The 20652-nt window shown below is 36.9% G+C and overlaps 1 protein-coding gene across 3 annotated transcripts in view; it reads left to right on the top strand.

The window, feature by feature from the left end:
- Positions 1–20652, top strand: part of ptk7a (protein tyrosine kinase 7a) — a 41368-nt gene that overhangs the window by 732 nt on the left and 19984 nt on the right. The window contains exon 1 of one of the 3 annotated variants that reach the window (XM_048170136.1): positions 87–105. The exons of the other annotated variants lie outside the window; for them this stretch is intronic. The gene's annotated coding sequence lies outside the window, so the exon portion shown is untranslated. Of the gene's footprint in view, positions 1–86; positions 106–20652 lie in introns of those variants that run through there. 3 annotated transcript variants of the gene reach the window in all.

Here is a 20652-nt window from a genome sequence, read left to right as displayed (position 1 = left end):
GAGTGTATTAATAGTTTTTAGACGTAGATGTGCATGAAGCCAACGCGAAGTTTAGTTGCGTTGAGACTTGGATCTGGATTTAATCTGGATTTATTGGAGTTTGACGTGAGTTTTACACATACTTTCCATTTGCTAATACAGATATTTCAAAGCTTAGAAAAACGTTCCAATATGTTATCCACTGAACTAAATAATACTCGTGTTTGTAGATGAATGAATCAATCCACCCCCCTTTTCCAGAAACTCGAGTACAGTAAGGGCTCAAGAGGCCTGTAAAATAACATTTGCATAATAGTCTGTAAAAGGAGAGCAAGGAAGGAGAAATTGGTCTTGTCTTATTATCTATACTAGATATGATGCATGCTGTGCATACTTGTAGTGAACTTCATGAAGCACGTCTGTATCATTTAGGTACAACATGAGCTGAATATCAATTGCATCAACTTGGACTTCTTGAATTTTAATTAGACTTTGCTTAGTCAAGTCAAGTAAAAGTTTAGTTGCAAAATGCTCAGCAATACATCCTGTATAAGTAAATGACATTCCAGAGAGAGAGAGAAAAAAGAGATAAATGAGAAAAAATATATATAAATAAGTTGAAGTACAATGTCTATAAAAAGGCTGATGTGTGAGATGTTAACTTTTACTTGACTTGGCAATAGCATACGTTCCTCTGCAACTTTGTCCAGGAGTGAACAATCACATATGTGTGGCCTGTAATGAAATATGCATGGCTGGAGCGTTTAGTTTATCTTGAGGGAGTTTTGGGGAGGTGTAAGATGTTAGACCTGAAGCTTCTCTTCTGGGGACCATAAAAAGTGGTACATGATGTTCTGTGGAGTGACCCATAGCTGAAAGAGTTTTCTGTTTGATTAATTGAACCCATGGGACGTGGCCACAGGATTGTTCATGTCTTTCATGAAAAAAACAAGAGGAAATGCTTGATTGTTCAAAGGATTTCTTCTGGAGCTTCTATCATAATCAAGTTCCTACTGGATAAACTGAAAGTTCTATTTGTTGCTCTTTTTTGATTGCATATGGAATAATGTTGTGCTGCTAGACAGAACTAGAGCTTGAAAATCCTAAAGGATTTCTCAAAAGTCCTTTTGGTGTCTTACAGGGACATTTGTCTTATTGGGAACTGCCTTTCTAAAAGGTCCACTTTGTAATATGTTATGTTAGACTTACAGACATTTTCTAAAATGGGGAATTTCCTGTAGAAATTCCCATTAGGATTCTTTAATTATAAGCGAAATTCTGATAGGAATCTATAGCATATTTCGACTGTGATAGAGATGGCTCTGGTCATTGTTGGAGCGAGGAACTGCCTCGGGCCCATTGAAGCATTTGCATGAAGACTTGAAAGATAAAAGGGTGGAGGGTAGAAACATTTCACAGGTACTTGAGGGCTCTGCTTGATCTCGGGGACGAAGGGGGTCCATCTCCTGTCTTTCTTATGCTAATCACAGACAGTCTGGGAAAGAAATATCCCCCACTATGCCGCATAAAGGTGTGATTTTGTTGTCATCATGGCTATTTGTATATTCGATTATGTTGTAGGTCTGTCTCAGTTGTTGTGTTTCGCTGAAATCTATTTGATTAGTTGTTTTTCCGTAAAATATTTAAAATTTTCATTTGTTTTGTAGTCTTGATCATATTATCATAATCATTTACTTCATGGTCTTTTTAAACGTCACTCCAACAGGAGAAAAGGGAAAACAATGTCTCATAAATTATGAATGAGAGGACTTGAGTCCTTAAAACTGTTTTGTAATTTTGTTGGAGTAGTCCAGTAGTTTGTATAAACATTGTACAGAATCATCTTGAAGAAGGATTTAACCAAACTCAGATCTTTATGCAAAGAGATATTTATTCAAAAATATTTGTAAGACTCTTGTTGTTGTGTAAAATCTGTAGTTTATATTGAAGGCATTTCTGAGTTGCTCATATGTACAGAAGTACTTTGTTTCCATTTGCTGTAAACTTCTAAAAGCAAACTGCTTACAAAGTACTAAAATAAACCATGGAGCTAATAATGACCATGTCCTAGTCATATTTCAACCCAAAATCAAAAGAAAAAAGTATAAAATTATATTTTGCATTTATGTTAAGACAGTTCAGTTTTTTATGACAAGGTTCTCTTACATTCTCATTACCGTAATGCAAAAAAAAAAAAAATACTGTAATTACAGTAATGAAATCACCCTTTTTGGACACACTATTTATCAGCATAAATTAGCCTAAATGCTTAACAAATTTACTTTACAATTTAATTTTTTTTTTTTTTTACCATTACCGTAATGAAAATTATTAGATGTTTTTGCATTAAAGAGAATAAGGGGGAAATATAGGTATTGTCATTAATGATCCTAAAATCCTTTTTTTTTTTTTTTGGTTGGAGGTGAAATATAATATGGACATTGTTTTCATGGGACCCAACCATGTACCCCCCTTTAACATGATTCTTGTTAAAGCTTGACATCTGCATACTTCAAGTACATGTCAGGTCAATATGAATCCCCTTTACCAGTTGTGGCATTGCCACCTGTTGTCTATGATTGAATTTGTTTGTTGTTAATTTTTGAGAACTATTTTGTTTGATGAAGTAAAAGAGAAGAGCTCAACTCCACAGGAGACACGTTGATGGACACAACAGCTGCTTTACTCCTTCATACATTCAGCCACTGAGACATAGAATAGTGTCTCAAGGCATGTTTTGAATTTTAAATACCACTATTGTTGAGATCACACACGTTTTCCGGGAAGTTCACACTCATTTAGGAGTTGAAGCCTTTTGTGATGTCACTCATTGTCTTTTGTTTGCAAGTTACTGTGAGACGGTGAATTAAAAGTTATAATTTGCACAAAGAAATTGAAGTCTTGGACCATTAAGATTTTACCAGTTGTACTCATTCTTTATTATTACTATTTTTCACATTTTTTAGAATGAAAGTAAACCCATCAACACTATGAAATAACTCCATTTTTGGCGAGAAGTGCTACCTCCATCACCTTGGATAAACTCAGCAGAGGGCGGCCATGTCAAAGCATGTCTGAACTGGCTTTGAGTCTGATTAAACTTCTCAATATTCGCCATGTTTGGCGTCCGGCCACATGGAATCGGAGGGGGGCAGCTGACAGCGTGCCTGTTTGATCTCTTTCTTAATTAACTTCTGTAACAACAGCCTCTAAGATGCCTTAAAGTCACTCTCTCTGCCGCCTCCTGCCACTCTGAATGGCAGTGATGAAATGCAGAGGTCTTGGCGTAAAAAGTGGAGACGCGTTTATCTTGGAGCCGGTTTCAGAAATGTGAGCCCGGCTGGCTTTTATGATAATGTTGTGCTTATATATCCATGAGATTAGCTGGCTCATTTTTAAAGTGCAAACTACATCTAGTGCTAAATATCAGGGAAGTTTAGAGCTGAACCAATGTAAAGGAGTTTCAGTTTATAAATGCAAAAAAAAAAATGAGTACAGTAGTGCACTTATAATGGAAGTCTGTGAGGCAAAGGTTTAAAATAACAAATGTAAAGTTCATAATTTTGTTGAAGCAATCTTATACAGAATTGTGTGTTGTGACCCAAAAATGAAAATTCTGTCATTTACTCGCCCTCATGTCGTTCCAAACCAAACCCGTAAGACTTTCATTCATATTCGCAACACAAATGATGATATTTTTGATGTAATCAAACCAGAATGTTAAGATGATACAACTTTGATCTCAAAAAATGTATTACTAAACATTGAGATTAACATTAATTAAGATTACCAAAAGTGCTGTTCATTGTTAGTTCATGTTAACTAATGTAGTGTACTAATGTAATGTTAACAAATAAACCTTATTATAAAGATTTTACTGAAATTTGTAACAGTCAACCCTGAATCCATTTTAGAGTTTTGATCCAAAGCAAACCATTCTTATATTGTTTTTTAAATTGCACTTTTATGTTATTTGAACTTGTTTCTCGCCATGAAAATAGCCAAGGAAGCTGGAATGGCGTTAAAACACCAACCGACCGATCGACCAACCAACATGTAATCAGGTTATAATTGTAAATATCAATGTTTTGCAACATAGACATCCATTGTAAGTGTGTTGACTAGGGGTGTAACGATATATCGCAGTACGATATTTCGCGATGCAAAAATGTTACGATGTGCATCGGGCTGTTCACATATTGCGTCTTTTCCGCGTGCAAGTCAGTTATTTCAAATGTAGTCACGCGGCAAGCACGCTCATAATGGAAGCAACTAGGGCTGCACGATATATCGCATGAGATTGTCACGCGCATTTCGTCAGTAAAGCCGGTTCCCTGATTACCGCTAAATCGCCATCACCTGCTTTCAAATGGAGCGGCATTTAATAGACGGAGCCGTAGTTCACTGAAAAGCCCCGCAATATCGCGTTCATTATCGAAGGCGATTCATCTGCGATATGAACGCGATATTGCGTAGCTTGTCAGTGAACTACGGCTCTGTCTATTAAATGCCGCTCCATTTGAAAGCAGGTGATGGCGATTTAGCGGTAATCAGGGAACCGGCTTTACTGACGAAATGAGCGTGACAATCTCATGCGATATATCATGCAGCCCTAGAAGCAACGCGGTCGCGACGTGCATGCGGTGCTTTTTCCAGGCGCATCGAGATGAAAAATTATCAACTTTTCAGAATGCCGCAAGCGCACCGCAGGCCATGAAACAAGAACCAACCGATCAGCTATGGCCTTTCCGTAACAAAACATCAAAATCTCAGCCGAACATCTGTACAGGGTGGTTTTTACATCTCATCCCCATAAATATATCTAGTAGTAAAGGTAATGCAAGGGCTAGAAATAATTTTATCCTTTGCTGAAACTTCCTGATCCTCTTGGAGAGCGCAGTTCATGGTTGCATAGCAACGACGACGCCACGGGAGCGCAAGCGCTTTGGAAAGAAGGAGAAATGGTGCGGCCGTGCCTTCCATGCATTTTTAGACGCGATATGTGAACTGTCCCTGGATTCTGAATTCTAAGTTCATGTTAATGTTAACATTTTTTTTTTCAGTTACAGACAGACCTATTCAGCTGTTATTTTGAATACAGAAGGTTTTTATTAAACCTTGAAATGTGATCTTGTATGTACATCAAGGAAAATTATTGAAATTTGTTATTTTTTTTTTTAAATAAATCTAATTTGAATTTCAGTTTCATTTTGTTCAAAATATCGTGATACATATCGTATCGTGAACTCAGTATCGCGATACGTACCGTATTGTGACCTGAGCGTATCGTTACACCCCTAGTGTTGACTCCATAATATTCTGTTTAAAAGTCTTAAAGGGATAGTTCAAGCAAAAACGATACTCTTGTTATTCCAAACCATTTGCATTTATTTATTCTGTGGTACATGAGAGAGCATGTGAATACATCTATCTGAAATGGTGCAAATGAAAATGAATTGACTGTTTACCCGCTGTCTTGATGTAGTTTCCACCCAACGACCCCAAACCCAATCAAGCAGAAGAAACAGCTGTCTCCTCTACTGTAAACCATTCAGGTCATGGGTTTTGCCAAGGCTTACCCAGGATTCTCCAATGCCCTGCTAAAGATTTTCACAAGCTGTTCTTCAAAACCATAATTCCATCACCAGAGAAATTTGTTTGACCAAATGCAATTATCTGCTCATGATGCGTATGGCATATGCGAAAGTTTCCGTAAACTATACGTAATCTCTCAAAGTAATACAAATAAAGCTTTTTTCCTGATCCACATGCTAGCGTTCCATGAGTTTGGGTTGTTTTTTGGGTGAAAACAGTCATATTTCATCCAAAAATAGTGAAAGATAGTATATTTTGCATGAAGAAATTTCTGCTTGTGTTTGCAGCAAGTTATTTGCATAAAGACATCATTTTCATGACAATTAAGTTTTAATTTAGTTCCATTACAGTAATGCAAAACATTTTATTCTCAGTATTGTATCACAGTTTCTACATGACAAGCCACGTTGGAGGGGCATTTCTTTATGAAACTAGATTGTAATTGTTCAATATTTTTTGATAAAATGGGTTATATTTTTGTAGTTTTTTAGGGTAGAAGATAAACGGAGGGGTTTTGAGGCCTGTGAGAAGCTGAGTGGTAAATTCTGGCCTGCTCTTCAGAGAGCGAGTGGTTTTTGTTAGTTTTGATAGGAGAATGAGAGTGATTACAAGAAGTGCATGTGCTTTACGTTACATTCGCTGGCCCTTCCCCCCGTTCCGTATTCAGCATTCTCCTCCTTCACCACAATGCCGCCCAGATGATATTTAATGAAAAAAACGTGTGCCTATTTCTCAGATGGTACTGTGTACTGGTTTCTACCCTCTGATACACAAGAATAAATCTTTGAATCATTAATAAATGGGACTTCAGCCTCATTTAGTTCATTTTTAATCCAAAAGTTCGACATTCCTAATGGAAAAAGTTTTGCTTAATCCAAACAATAGCTCTGGATTTTTGGTTTATTTCATTGTTTGCACATACATTGTTTATTGTGCTTCTTGTGTTAAACAAGATCTGTTTGTATTAGGGCTCCACGGTGTCTCCTGAAACACTCATCAGATGCTCCTGATGTTTAAATTTCCAGAGCAACGCTGCAAGCGTGTGCAGCTCTCGTCATATTCCACAAATGCTCCTTTAATGTCGGTGAATGGCTAATTGCATCACATTCCATGTCTCATCCTGTAAACATGTGGAGGGTTACAGGAGGCTGTTGGATTTTCTTTTTTGTAGAGTCAGCAGTGTACCACGACCCCCAGGACTGGACCACATTCCCAGAACCAGTTCTTAGTCATGAGCTTGAACTGAAATTTAACGGCTGTTTCCCATATGTTCTTTATTCTCATCTTTGTGCATCAATTTATTGGTGAGGACAAGCAAAAAAATGTCCCTGATGTCCATGTATAATGTGCAACAAAAATAGACGTGATTTCTTTTTTCATTTTCCAGTCTTTCTAACACTAAGTTTGTGTGTCCACCAAAGTGTTTTTAGCCTGCTGAAAACGGCAGTTACGAAAACACGCTTTGGCAGCCCAGCATTTTTTTTCTGTGATATGGAAAGTTTGTGGAAGTGTTACTAGTATCAGATTTTGCAGATAGCTTGCTTCTGAATATTAAAATGTCAACAGCTATGTTTCCGACCGCCTATTTTTATGCGCGTTTTGGGATATTGCATAAAAAATGCTAAATGGAAATGCCAAGATGCGCATACATTCTAAAAAACTTTGCTCAGGAAATTCAGAACAACCAAAACAGCATTTCAGATGCTGTGCAAAAAGAACGGTCCGCTGGTTTGCCCAGTTATGCCATCCCATCGCGCAGAGTCTCATGATTTGTTTAATGCGCATCGAGGAATTTATTCGGTAAATGTGTTTCCATCATAGTTTATGCGCATGTTTTCTTATTGAATAAAAAATTGATCTGACTTTTTTTGTGGGCGTTTTTAGAATGTTTTTGCTTCTGTACCTTTTAAAGCAGAACTAAGTAACTTTTTTTTACCTTCATAAATAGTTTTCTAAGTCCTTACGATGGTTAATTGACTTGTAGTGGTGTGTTTGAGGCGTGCACTAACCCCCTCTGGCACGTCTACGCCATAAAACAGCACTTACAAGTTGAGCTGCGCCGACCCGACACAATCTCGCCTCATGTTCATGTTCACGTTCACGCGACAATTATATATTATGACTTTATAAGACAATTTCGAAAATTACCCACCTCCATCGAAATTTCTTGTACTGTATTTGCAAAACTACTGCGCTGGTGAGCGCCATAGTCGTTGTAGTCCAGAGCTGCGCTTGGAGTATTTATGACAGTGTGATTCACTGAAGGAAACTGTAGGGGGAGCTTCGCAAATCTTACTGAGTTCTGCTTTAAGAGTTGTAAATGTAAATGGATTATGCTATGATTGGTTAACCTCTTCACTGACAGGTTTGCTGTTGGTCTAATAGCCTGTGCCATTGTTTTGTCTATCTATTAATTCATACAAAAATACATTATAAATGCAATTCATATGCATAATGACTTTAATACACCTCTTCTATGGTGACAATGTTTTTAATTCCTAAATTAATAATTCATTTTGATATTGTTTTGGTGGCCATAAAGTAAAAAATGTAGAGGGTGATATCATTATGAAGAGAAAAAATTCTCGAAAAGAAATCCTTAAGTAGTTTGGAGTAATCTACTATTATTAGTATTATTCACTGCTTAATAAAGGGATAGTTCACCCAAAAATGAAAATTGACACCCTCAAGTTGTTCCAAACCTGTATGAATTTCTTGCTTCTGCTGAACACAAAAGACAATATTTTGAAGAATGTTGGTAATCAAGCAGTTGGCAGTTGAGGATGAGTAAATGATGACAAAATTTTCATTTTTGGGTGAACTAACCCTTTAATAGTTGAAAGACGAAACAAGAACAATAACAAAACAAAGTTGCATGCAGGGTGAAAAAAATACAAAACATGAAATATCATATCCTGCGGACATTATGTGTGCCAAGGTCAATAACCTTTTCATGACAAAGTTAGGTTCATGTTGTAAAATGTCATGTGATGCAACTCCACAAAAATGTAATATTTATGAATTAATAATTCATGACATTTCGAAACAAAATATTTTTCGCGATGCTATTTTCTATTGAGAGGTAAAATCGATCCCTCAGACCCAGTCAGAATATGAGCTGCCCTATACGAGTTGTCTACATCATGCTTATAAACTTGCCGTTCTTCCCCCCCTCTACCCCACCACCCATCATTGCTCATATAAACACAGAGAAGCCCAATGCTTTTCTTCTGCATGCAAAGCCATTCGCCCTGCTAACGATGTAAGGTGTTGGGTTTCCACAAGTGTTGAGGCTCCGTTTGACCTTTCAGACCTCCTCATGAATAGCAGTGAACAGTGAATGAAGCACAATGCAAACTGTGTCACGGGTGTTGCCCTCAAAACGCTCTCACTGTCCTGATATTGTAAGGAAAAAAGCCTCATTAAAGGAATTATGTTCTTGAAAATTCTTGACCTTGATAAATAGTTTGCCACAATCTGTTATTTCTTAAAGAATTTTAACACGGTTCTTTCACTGCTTTCATTTTCAGTCATTAATTGCTCACCCTCATGTCGTTCTACACCCGTCAGACCTTTGTTCATCTTCTGAACACAAATTAAGATATTTTTGATGAAATCCAAGTTTTTTTTATCCCCCATAGAAAAACAACATAATTACTGTCATTCAAAAAATTAGTGAAGACATCGTTAAAATAGTCAACGTGACTACAGTGGTTCAAACTTAATATTATGAAGTGACAAGAACAGGGCTTGACATTAACTTTTTTTGCTCACCAGCCAATGTGGCTAGTGGTTTTCCAAAGTTACTAGCCACTCAGCATTTTCACTGGCCACAATTTTGCTGTTAGGAAATTACATTTTATATGATTAAAGTTGACTCTGGCATGCTTAAATTACTTGATTTTGAGTCATTTTACTTGATTTACAAGATTTAAAACCCTTTCAAACTTACAAATTCAGATTGACCACCCAAATCAAGACTATACATTGTATATATCAGGTATGTATAGTTATTTTTGTTAGGCTATATAAAAAGAACAAAGAAGCAAATTACAAATAGTAATTTAAAAAATATATTTTTTTTTTTCAGATACATATGTTTAGCATAAATGTATACATTTATTTAACATTTTTTGATGTTTGATTAACATTAATGACAGACAGGTATTTATTTGGGGGCTGCTGAATGCATGGACATCATATACTGACACATATCCAGTTTTTACCCACTTAGCCGTAAGCCATAGCCGACTGTATTCACGCAAGATACTCCACATGATGCATTTTGACATCTGTGCGTGCGTGTATTCAGGTGCAAGGAGAACTGATCGCGCGCGACAGAGAGAGCGCGCACGCGAGCGCTTCTGTTGTGTCATTCAGCGCGATTCCGCCTATCCCGCCTTCACTAACCGCAAGTTAATCGATAAAGAATTGTGACTGAATTGTAATTTTGTGATACGACGATCTTGGCTATTTTTCATTTGGCTGTAGGCTGAAATTATATTCAACCCGCCAAAGTGGCTAGTGGGAGTGGCTGTCTTACCCGCCACAGCTGAAATCTACCCGCATTTGGCGGGTGTTAATGTCAAGCCCTGGACAAGAATACTTGTGTGCAAAATCAAAACAAAAATAACGGCTTTATTCAACAATTTCTTCTTCTACCCTGTCAGACTCGTCTACAGTGAAAGCAGTTCCGTGTTTACGTCCGAATGCCGGCTCAGTATTGGACGACGCTGTTCACGTGAGCACCACGATGCATGCGTGTGATGCTGAAGCAGGAGCCGGCCAATACTGAGCCGGCATTCATACGTAAACACGGAAGCTCTTCACTGCGTTCACTGTGTCTGCTTTGTACGAGACTGACAGTGTAGAGAAGAAATCGTTGAATAAAGTCATTATTTTTGTTCTGTTTTTGCGCACAAAAAGTATTCTCGTCACTTCATAACATAACAAGGTTGAACCACTATAGTCAATTTTACTATTTTTACGATGTCTTTAATACCTTTCTGGACCTTGAATGACTGTAATCGTGTTGGTTTTATGGGGGATAAAAAAAACGTCTTGGATTTCATCAAAAATGTCTTAATTTGTATTCCGAAGATGAAAGAAGGTTTTACGGGTTCATTTTTGGGTGAACTAACCCTTTAAGTTATCAAAGAAAATATTTGACAAGGCAAGATTGCTTCAGTTTTTCGAAATGTCATTTGGTGCAACTTGCCAAAATCAATGTTTAAAACTTGCATGTATTCAAGATTTAAGGAAAATAAATTCTGACCAATAAGAGGACAGCTTTACTCTTGTGTGACTTGCATAAACACATTTTGGTACGCATTAAAATGTTGTCTTGTGAAAGCGAATGGAACCAAGAAGAAAATGCAACATTGTAACAAATGAAGGTCCCTGTTTCAGAGCAAAGCAAATGATCTATAGGTCTAAAAAACTCCCTTAAACTAGATTTTTAAAATTTGGTTTATTTTGGAAACACATTTTTGCCATTGACCAATTAAAGGATTAGTTCACTTTCAAAGTAAAATTTCCTGATAATTTACTCACCCCCATGTCATCCAAGATGTCCATGTCCTTCTTTCTTCAGTCAAAAAGAAATTAAGGTTTTTGACGAAAACATTCCAGGATTTTTCTCCATATCAGTTTCAGTGCAGCTTCAAAGCGTTCTACACGATCCCAGGCAAGGAATAAGGCTCTTATCTAGAGAAACCATCACTCATTTTCTAAATTATTAGGAAATTTTAATTTGAAAATGAACTAATCCTTTAACAAAAATGTTGCCTCACTGTAACTATTTTTAAAATTATTTTGTAAATGTATTTGTACTTGAAATCCAGTTTAAAACTCATGTCTCTTAATATAGTATGTCTAGCAATTACTGTAAATAATTGTATATAAACAGATTCCTGTTGTGACACTCCCCGAATACCAAATCAGCATGATGGGAATGCTCTGTAATATAATTCCTCTTTGGCGCCTGGCACTTCCACCAGCCAACCGGCTCTAATCAGACTGGATTTGCAGTGGCCCCTTCTTGCTGTTTCATTAACCCCACCCAATCCTTCAGCCACCTTTGCTCCTGCATGCATGTGCGGCCGCCTCCATTTTGTTATACGTTATGATCCAAGAAGTGGCACCTGTTCAGCCATGTCCGAGCACAATATGACAGAGAACAGCTGCAAAAACAACTTCCTTCCTGCGTGAAATGGGTCTCCCACCTATTCAATAGATGATGGAGCACCTTGCAAATCTCCTTGTTTTGGGGTCAAAGGCCTGGAGCGGGACATTTTAGGGCTAACAGGCTTTAATAACTAGTTTCCCTCAGGGAGAAAAACAGCTAAACGACAAATACCAATCATATCTGAAGCTAGATCTTGTTTAGATTTTTTTGATGACTAAAACATTCCTTTTCTCTAAGTAGAAATTGTAGAAACTCCTGTTCTGTGACTGCTGATTGTGAAATATGCAATGAATGTAAAATTACATTTTTTGGATTTATTGTCTGGTAATTGGCCATTATTTCAGCTATAGATATCGGCCAATAACTGTTTACCAATGACCATGGTTAAACCAGGTAGACATTTTAACCATGCCGATTAACAGAAGTCGTAATTGCCCTTTTGCAGTTTCAAAATTTTCTGACCATTTAAATAAATAGTTATGAATTGCCATGAGAGTGTGTTGATACTATTTTACATTTTGGCAAATTGGTTGCGAATTGGTAAAAGTGGTACTTTTTTTTTTTTTTTTTTTTTTTTTTTGTGTTACCTTCTTACGGCCCACCGAGGGTTAAGTTTAGGGGCGGGGTTTGTTAATGGCATCAGCCATTGACAAATGTACATCAGTCAACTGGATTGAATGATTTCATTTTGTTGAATTTTCATGGGATAAATCATTTCAATCAAGAGTTTCGTAAAGGATGAAAGATTTCCTTTACGCAGATTTTGCAACTGGTTCAAGTTGGTCACATGGATTCACGGCATTGTTTTCTATTGATGTTGCTTTGTGCTCTCCGTCTTTGCCTACAGTGAAATCTCAATAGAATCCTACTCCACATATAAAATGTAAAATGTTTTGATTGACTGTCTTGGATCACGCAGCATGTTTGCTTTAGTGTCAGAAAAAAAAAGTAATTGGAAAATCGTCTAGTGTCAAATAATAAAATATGATCTCATAAAATTTAAGTATCCAATTCTTACCCCTGCCATTTTCTGTTTGCCGACCCTCAGCGGTCCCATTTCCAAGTGGGCCATTCTCATGGTTTCAGATCAGATTAACAACCCAATTAAAAGGCTTGTGTTTTAAGAGGACAGGTGGAGTTCATCAGCACCAGTTGTGTGGGTACTTTACTGTCTCAACATCTGTGGGTGGCACTGTGTGTGGGGTGGGTCTAAAATTACAGTACAGTTTGAGTCCACCACCCCAAAGGTCTTTGTTTCACATGCCAAATAAATCACTTGGACTTCTAAATCAACTGCTCTTTCTAACTCATCCTCCCTAGCATACACACTGTGCTTATTGTTGCGCATGTCAATACAAGTACATTTAAAACACAGAATTGGTGTCTAAAACTCCTTTGACTCTCTCAGTTGTGAATGGCGGCATTCTGCTGCTAAACTGTGTAATAATTGACAGGTTTATTTTGTGTTAATGACTGACTGAATGTGCATCATCCCTTACTTGTTTAATGGAAAATCAGTCATGACTCTTATACAGACGGATTAGTGGTTCCCAGATTTTCCAGAGGCAACCACAGATGCGCCTTATAAAGTTTTGCTCAGCGTTGACCGCCTGGCATCAAAGGCCCATTGTGAAGGTGGTTTAGCTTGGTGCTTGCAAGGAAGACTTATAAATATAACTTGCACCTCTCTTTTTTTTAAATTTTGGTCCCTAACTATAGAGCAGTTTCAGAAACCCTATTGTGGACTGTTACTTCCAAATGTTTTGATCTCTCCAATATCTTGAGGTTTGGTTGTTGGAAGAGGCCAGTTTGAACACAGTTTGATAGTGTTAGAGCACAACCCATGCTCTTTGGAGAGGTTTTGTGAGCAAGCCTAATATGTGCATAAAGTTTATATGTTCTTCAGCCAATCAGGTTCCTTTCCTGGTTCTCTCCTGGCTTGTTAGTTGTAGAGAGGGCATGAATGGTATCTTTGTCCCAAAAATTTCAAATTCCTCCACAGGAATCCAGGAAGTGGAGAGCAACTTCAGCCAGGTTAGTGCTCTTGCCCTAAAGCATCCTGTTCTCATCAGGGCCAATGAAAGTCATATGGATATTAGCTGCTTTTGAGAACTTGAGTATTTGCCAGTGTATAAACACGACGTGATTTCATTTAAAACATTGTGCAGTTGGTCTCATTTCAACATGGTAATGCCTTATACGAAGTTATTGTGATGTCAGTTCTCCTTCTGATATAATGTCTAATGTCTAATGTTCTTCAATCTCTCTTATCAAGTAAGTGTAACAAGCTGCCCATGTTTATTGGGGTTACCCATGATCAAGCCCCCTTGGATTCTGCCACTGTAGAAGATTTCCACAGAATTGAAACGTGAATGCTGAACACAGAATTCAAGTTCTGCTCATCCTCTGCCCCCTTATTTGTGGCCAATTCGATTAGCCTATTTGTAGTTACCAGAACAAGATCTGATAGTTACCAGATCTAGTGCTCTCAGTTCTATCCAACATATTTTACCAGAAAATGCAAGAATTGTCCACAGACCCTGTATGAGATTAAGTCTGTCAGAGATTGCAGAGACATTGTGCTTTTGGTTTGGTTTGGTGTTCCTACTCTGTGACAATATCCAACTGAATTTGGGGGTGAATCACTGTCTGAACTCCCATTGGTAGTTGACACATCATGTCACTGCTCATTTGCATAATCAAGTCATTTGCATAAAGGGTTTGAGCTTAGTAAAACAAAGATAATGTTAAAATAAAACATAAAATATTTCATTTTAAGGTGACAATTTAGGTAAGAATGATTTTACGAATCTTTTACATTTATGCTGTTGTGTTATATGATATTTCTGCTTTGATATTCTGGCAAAAACATAATCACAAACTAACAAGAAGTATTATTAGTACTATTAGTATTTTGAATTTGCATTTATTTTCATATTTCCCAGTTTCATTTTAATGTAATTTTTTTATTAGTTTCTTATATTAATCTCTAAGTTTAATTCATTTTATTTAAGTTTTAGTTTATTTCCAGTTAATTTAGTGATTTAACTTATTTCAGTTAGATGCCAAGGCAACATTTCTAATTTTTCATCTAATATTTATATTATTTTTTTTACTTTGGCTTTACTTTATTATCACAAATGTTTTTAATAATTTTAGTTTTAGTTAATGATGATAATCCTGCTGTTGCTGCATTATTATTATTATTATTATTATTATTATAAAAATATTAGATTTTCTTTTAATTAATTTTTTTTTTTTTTTTACAATACACTAATCATCACAAGCTGACTTTGATGAAATGTTCAGAGATAGGGCTGCACGATATTGCGTGGCTTTTCAATGATCTACGGTTCTGTCTATTAAATGCCGCTCCATTTGATAGCAGGTGATGGCGATTTAGCGGTAATCAGGGAACCGGCTTTACTGACGAAATGCGCGTGACAATCTCATGCGATATATCGTGCAGCCCTATTCAGAGAGATAGATATAATGAATAAAATTCATAGTAAAAAATATTTTTGTAAATAAAATAATAGCTGGAGTAGCTATGCAGCACATAAATCAAAGCGAGGTGTCCATCACTGTAAATACAGTGCGAGTCTCTTGTGGTTCAAACCGTAGAATAATTAAACAATTTTCCATTGTTTTAACCCAGCACTTCCCTGTAAACTACATTTGGAGTTTTTTTTGTCCTGCATTATTTAAAGCTTTCGATTGTGGTCAGTCAGGGTCAGTCGGATAGTGTAGCAATTGTCAGTGCAGCTGTGTGGTTCATGTCGAGTGGTGAGTTAATATGGGAGTTAACAGACAAGGTCTTCTGGTCATGTGGAGCCTGAACATTGTTTTTCCTCTTGTAGCCTTAGATGAAAAAATGCGCACGAGAAGTGATTATACATCTGTGTTGTGTAGTTGTGTTAGTGGTTTGTTTTGGTGAGGGCTTGTGGTAGGAGTCGCCCGCTATGGATGGTGGAACACATCATTGCCCAGCTCTGGTTTTCTGTGGCCCTCAGTTCATAAAAGCAAACGACAATTGCGTATATAGTAAAATACTACAGTGGATGTCTATGGGGCAAGGCATTGCACCAGTATAATTAAAACCAAATTCATTACGCTCAAAATTACGGCCTTACAATTAACACTTAAATAAAGGAAGCCGCCGAGAGAAACTAAGTCAATTTTGTACATTTAAGAGTCCTTAAATATATAGTTGGTTTTCTTTGTCTTTGTACCATTAAAACATCCTGCAAGTTTCATAGCTTTAAGTTTCATAGTAAAAACTTGAGGTGAACCTTAAGGAGCAAGTTGCAAAAACTTTTTTTGTCAGAATAAAAGAATACTACTTTTAAATTCAGAATACAGGAATAATACTTCAGAATGCTCCTAAACTTTTTTTTACTGAGCTTTTTAAACAGTTTATAAATCTCTTTTAAATCTCGTGTGGTAATGTCTTGATTTCTTGTGTGTTTTAGAATTGTGCTTTTATTGTGTTTTACTGTACAGCGCTTTGGTCAGTCTTGTGGCTGTTTTTAAATGTGCTATATAAATAAAATAATTTTACCTTTTTAAATAGATGTCAATGGAGAAATATGCTTTTTGCTCCCATAAAGGTCTAGTTACAACATCTACAAGAAAGAACAATTCATGCAAACCTTAAATCTTTGGATGCAACTGTCTATGAAGCATTGTTTACATGAAGCAAACTTTACAAACAGCAAACTCTACAAACAGGAACATTAGTAACTCGTAATCACATCTTAAAAAAAAAAAAAAGTGGTCGCACCCAAAATGAGTGATGCTTTTAAACACTCATGTACTCTTACCTCATAGACTTCCATTGTAATGCAGGTTACGAATGCTGTACTTAACTTGTATTGAATCCAGAATATTCCTTTAGTGCTATGGCGGGATGGTAATTCTCTAAAATGCTAACATTACCTATGAATAATGTCTGAAGAAGTTTTCTTCAATTGCTGTTTAAGGACAATAGAGAGTAGATCTCAGTGTCATGTTCAAGGATAAAGATCTTGTCTCCTGGATACCTACATGTAGAGACATGATTCTGCTTTCCATAGACATACAGAGGTAATGACTGCGTAATGAATGTGTGCTTGAAGAACAACAATGATACAGGCAGAGGTGGCTTACGAATGGTATTTGATGTATAATAGTTTTTTTCCGAGTTCTTTGGGTGAACATTCTTTGTGAGCTTAATCAAAACTAGGGCTTGACATTAACACCTGCCAAATGCGGGTGGATTTCACCAGTAGAGTGTAATGCAGTCACTCCTACTAGCCACTTTGGCGGGTTGAATTTTAGGCTAATTTATAAATTTTTCAATTGTATTCTTTAAAGGCATCTGAAATAATAAACTAACTGCAATGTAGTGTTGTCAAAAATATATAGATTTTTCGAGACATATCCATTCTGAAATATCTGGAACGCTTCCAATACTCACATAATAGATACACGATACCAGCTGCGCTTTCTTATTCTCTCATCTCTCCGACAGGTAGTTGACACACAAACCCACCTCCCCTGACTCAATCGTTTCTGGATGAATATCGTTGGGGCTTGAAGTTCAGCATGGGATTGCACGTATTGCGCATAATTTTACTCATTCCCGCATTTTTTTGTGCTTGCACCCAAAGTGCGCGCACATAAAACCGCCTCTCAGTACTAAATTGAGTTCTTTTTCACTGCTTATTGTGCTTAAACAGTCACATACAACCAAATTAATGTCAAAATGCTGGTGAGTATTTACATAAACACAGTCAGTTATGTTTTAAGTGAACGTAAACGTAAACACGAGTAACACGTAACACGAGTGGATCCATGCGTCAAGTCTTAATGTGACAGCAGCCTAATAAACCTGCTGCCAAATTATGAGATAATATTAAAAATATCATAACCACATAAAAAAAAATCACAAAGTTTTTAGAAGATGTTTGTGTCATTGTTAAAGACTTCAAAACGTTGCTTGAAATGTTGTTTTGATGGGTTGGGAACCTAAAGTATTGGCTGGACACATAGTAGGAATACATACTCACGTACACTCAAATGCAGGCAATTTAACAACATTTTGATGCATTTTTTTATTTGCCATTGTTTTTTTTAATTTTTTTTTATTTTTTTTTTTATTTTTTTTTATAAAGGCCATTTGATACATCTTTTGTAATCGCACCTTGTCTCACTTTTTTTTTTTACCCATTAAACCTTGTATTCTAATAAATAAGCTTATTTTGACACCAAAATTTTAGATACCAGTGAAATTTTCAATTCCAATTTCGATACCACAGCAAATCTTCTAGCCTAACTTAAATGAAGTCCAGACATTATTAAAGATGGTAATAAAAAAAGAATAAATAATCATATTGCAAGCAATAACACAGACATGAAATAAACTTCCCTATCAGTTTTTCAGGTAGGCCGTCTTGCGCTTAAATGGTTTAAAATTGCTTGAGTGTTTAAACTGGCAAGACATGCAAACAATAAACTTTCATGAATACTCCAGCTGCCCCGAGCGTCTTTCACACTGGCCATCGGGCAGCCCTTATTGTCGAGCCCTGTCAGCCCAGCAAACACAGGACAATGGCATGGCAGCAATCCACACAGAAGCACATACATATCACATTAATATTTACAGATTTGTCATTTCACAGATGACATGCATTTAAAAGATACTAACCCTAACTACCCAAGAATCCTCAAATTAGATTTTATTGGGTGTCACTTGTTGCCTTCAGGGGGTTTCAGACACCATAAATCGGCCTGTTTTTTAAAAAATTTTTATAAATGTTGTTTTACTTGGATGGGGACCTTTTGGAACCTGAAAAACAGTTGGGCGCAGACTGGTAAAGACTGTAAAGCCGAAAGTATACTTCCCTTTTCCGCATTTCACTCATATGCAAGTGATTTGAGCAGGTCCACTAGAACTCGGAAAGGCTTGTTCACTCAACAGTATGTGAGACAGAACATGAAAAATTAAGTATACCTAGACCTTAAGATCACTATATGACCTGGGGCCAGTAGCATAAACTTAGCCATCATGTTAAGACTGTGTCTTAAGTACTAGTATGACCAACTAGCAGTTAGTCAAGGGGCAAGCAGTCTTACTTTTTAGTATCAAATTAGACCAATCTACACTGCCCTCCAAAAGTTTGGAAACACCCTAGAAAAGTGGGGTTTTGGACAATATTGTCATGAATCCTTTTAAATTTGTGATAACTTTGCACTGATAAGGGACAACACAAATAACGAAAACATATTTGATTACATAAACAGTTTATACATAGAAAAAACTTAAATTTTCAATTCATCAAAATATCCACCATTAACAGCTATCTGACCTAAACTGGGTTCTTATTGGTTCATTGTATTCTAAACTTAATCGGCAATCAGATGTTGAAGCTATTAAGGTGTGCTGACCCAAAAATCTTTTACAAACCTGGGCCAAGTTTAAACCAGTAACCAGGCATCACAGCTGGCAATGAAAATGAAATTTTTTATTGCTGGTCTTCAGTGATAATGTCAAGTTACTTTAATGTATTTGCACCAAAAAATAATAAGGATTTATGCTGATATCGCCCAAAACCACACTTTGCCAGGGGTGTTTCCAAACTTTTGGAGGGCAGTGTACATTTTTCTGTAACTGACCTAAAACAGTTATGAACAGTCTTAAAGAAAAAAAATGTGATGACTAACTTGTAGTCTTAGCAGTTTATGCAACCGGCTCCCGGTCTCAAAGAATAATATACTGACACAGGTGCGGATGGAGATGACAGACACATAAGATAGCAAAAGATGGATGAAGAAACAGGGTTTCATAGGCTGATGTCACGTTGACATCATGTCAGAGTGAATTACAGAGAGGTTATCTCGCTCCTGACAGGTGCAACCTTCCTTCACCCCCTCGAACATTCAGTTACACTCATGAAATATCTCCGTGGGGTTCAAACTTTAGTCACTCATCGCAGTTGTTTATTGAATATGTTTTACTCCGCTCCACAGGGAATCCGGGCTTCATTTCCCATTCCCAGTGCAAGCTGGTCCTCTCCCAGCATGAACTATGCTTGTTGGAGCATGACTGACTTCTATCTGTCTGTCTGAATGTGAAGTCATCGGGTGAATGGAAGCTTCACTCTGCGGGGTAGAAAATGGGCAGAGGCGCCAAAGATTAGACCCTGGAGACTCCTGTCATTCACTAGGGCTTTTTTTCCCCTTAGATGTGAAAGTTGGCATGTAGGAAAACTGTTCTTCATAGGAGTGATAGAAAACCATCAACTGTGTTTGAAGATTGAACAGTCGTCACTGGATTATATCAAATTTTGGCAGCTAAAGCAAGCATCACTTTTACTATTGCTCATAGTCGCATTTCTGTTAATAATCAATATCTCCTTCCTTCTACACTGTTTCTGCACCAAACACATTTCCATTATTTAAAAATGGCTACAGTACAGACGGAGATTGAGAATGCTGATAATACCATGCAGCGTTCTGGCTTTCACATGAAGTATGAAAACAACACATGGGTAGATGACAAGATTTGCCAACAAGTGAAAGGTTCTTTTTAATTAGTCAGTCAAAAATATTAAGGAATATTAAATATTAAGCCCCACCCTCACGAGTTAGCAGTTTGAATCAGACTCTGAGGCTATGTCCACAGTAGCACGTTTTCGTTTTAATACTGCGTTTTAATACTGCGTTTCCATACTGGCATTTCCACTGTGTTTCAGAAAAGATCTCAGTCCACATTACACGACCAAAAACGCGTCACATGAACGCTTTGATAATAGCATGCCTCTTGCGCATGTAGACAGCTGCAGTATTATAAAATGCAGAGTTTAACTGCACATTGGCTGCTAAAAAGGACAATAAAGTCAGCAAAGCTC

Source organism: Megalobrama amblycephala, linkage group LG2, assembly GCF_018812025.1.
Source record: "Megalobrama amblycephala isolate DHTTF-2021 linkage group LG2, ASM1881202v1, whole genome shotgun sequence".
Taxonomy (NCBI): domain Eukaryota; kingdom Metazoa; phylum Chordata; class Actinopteri; order Cypriniformes; family Xenocyprididae; genus Megalobrama; species Megalobrama amblycephala.
This window is presented reverse-complemented; position numbering and strand designations above follow the sequence as displayed.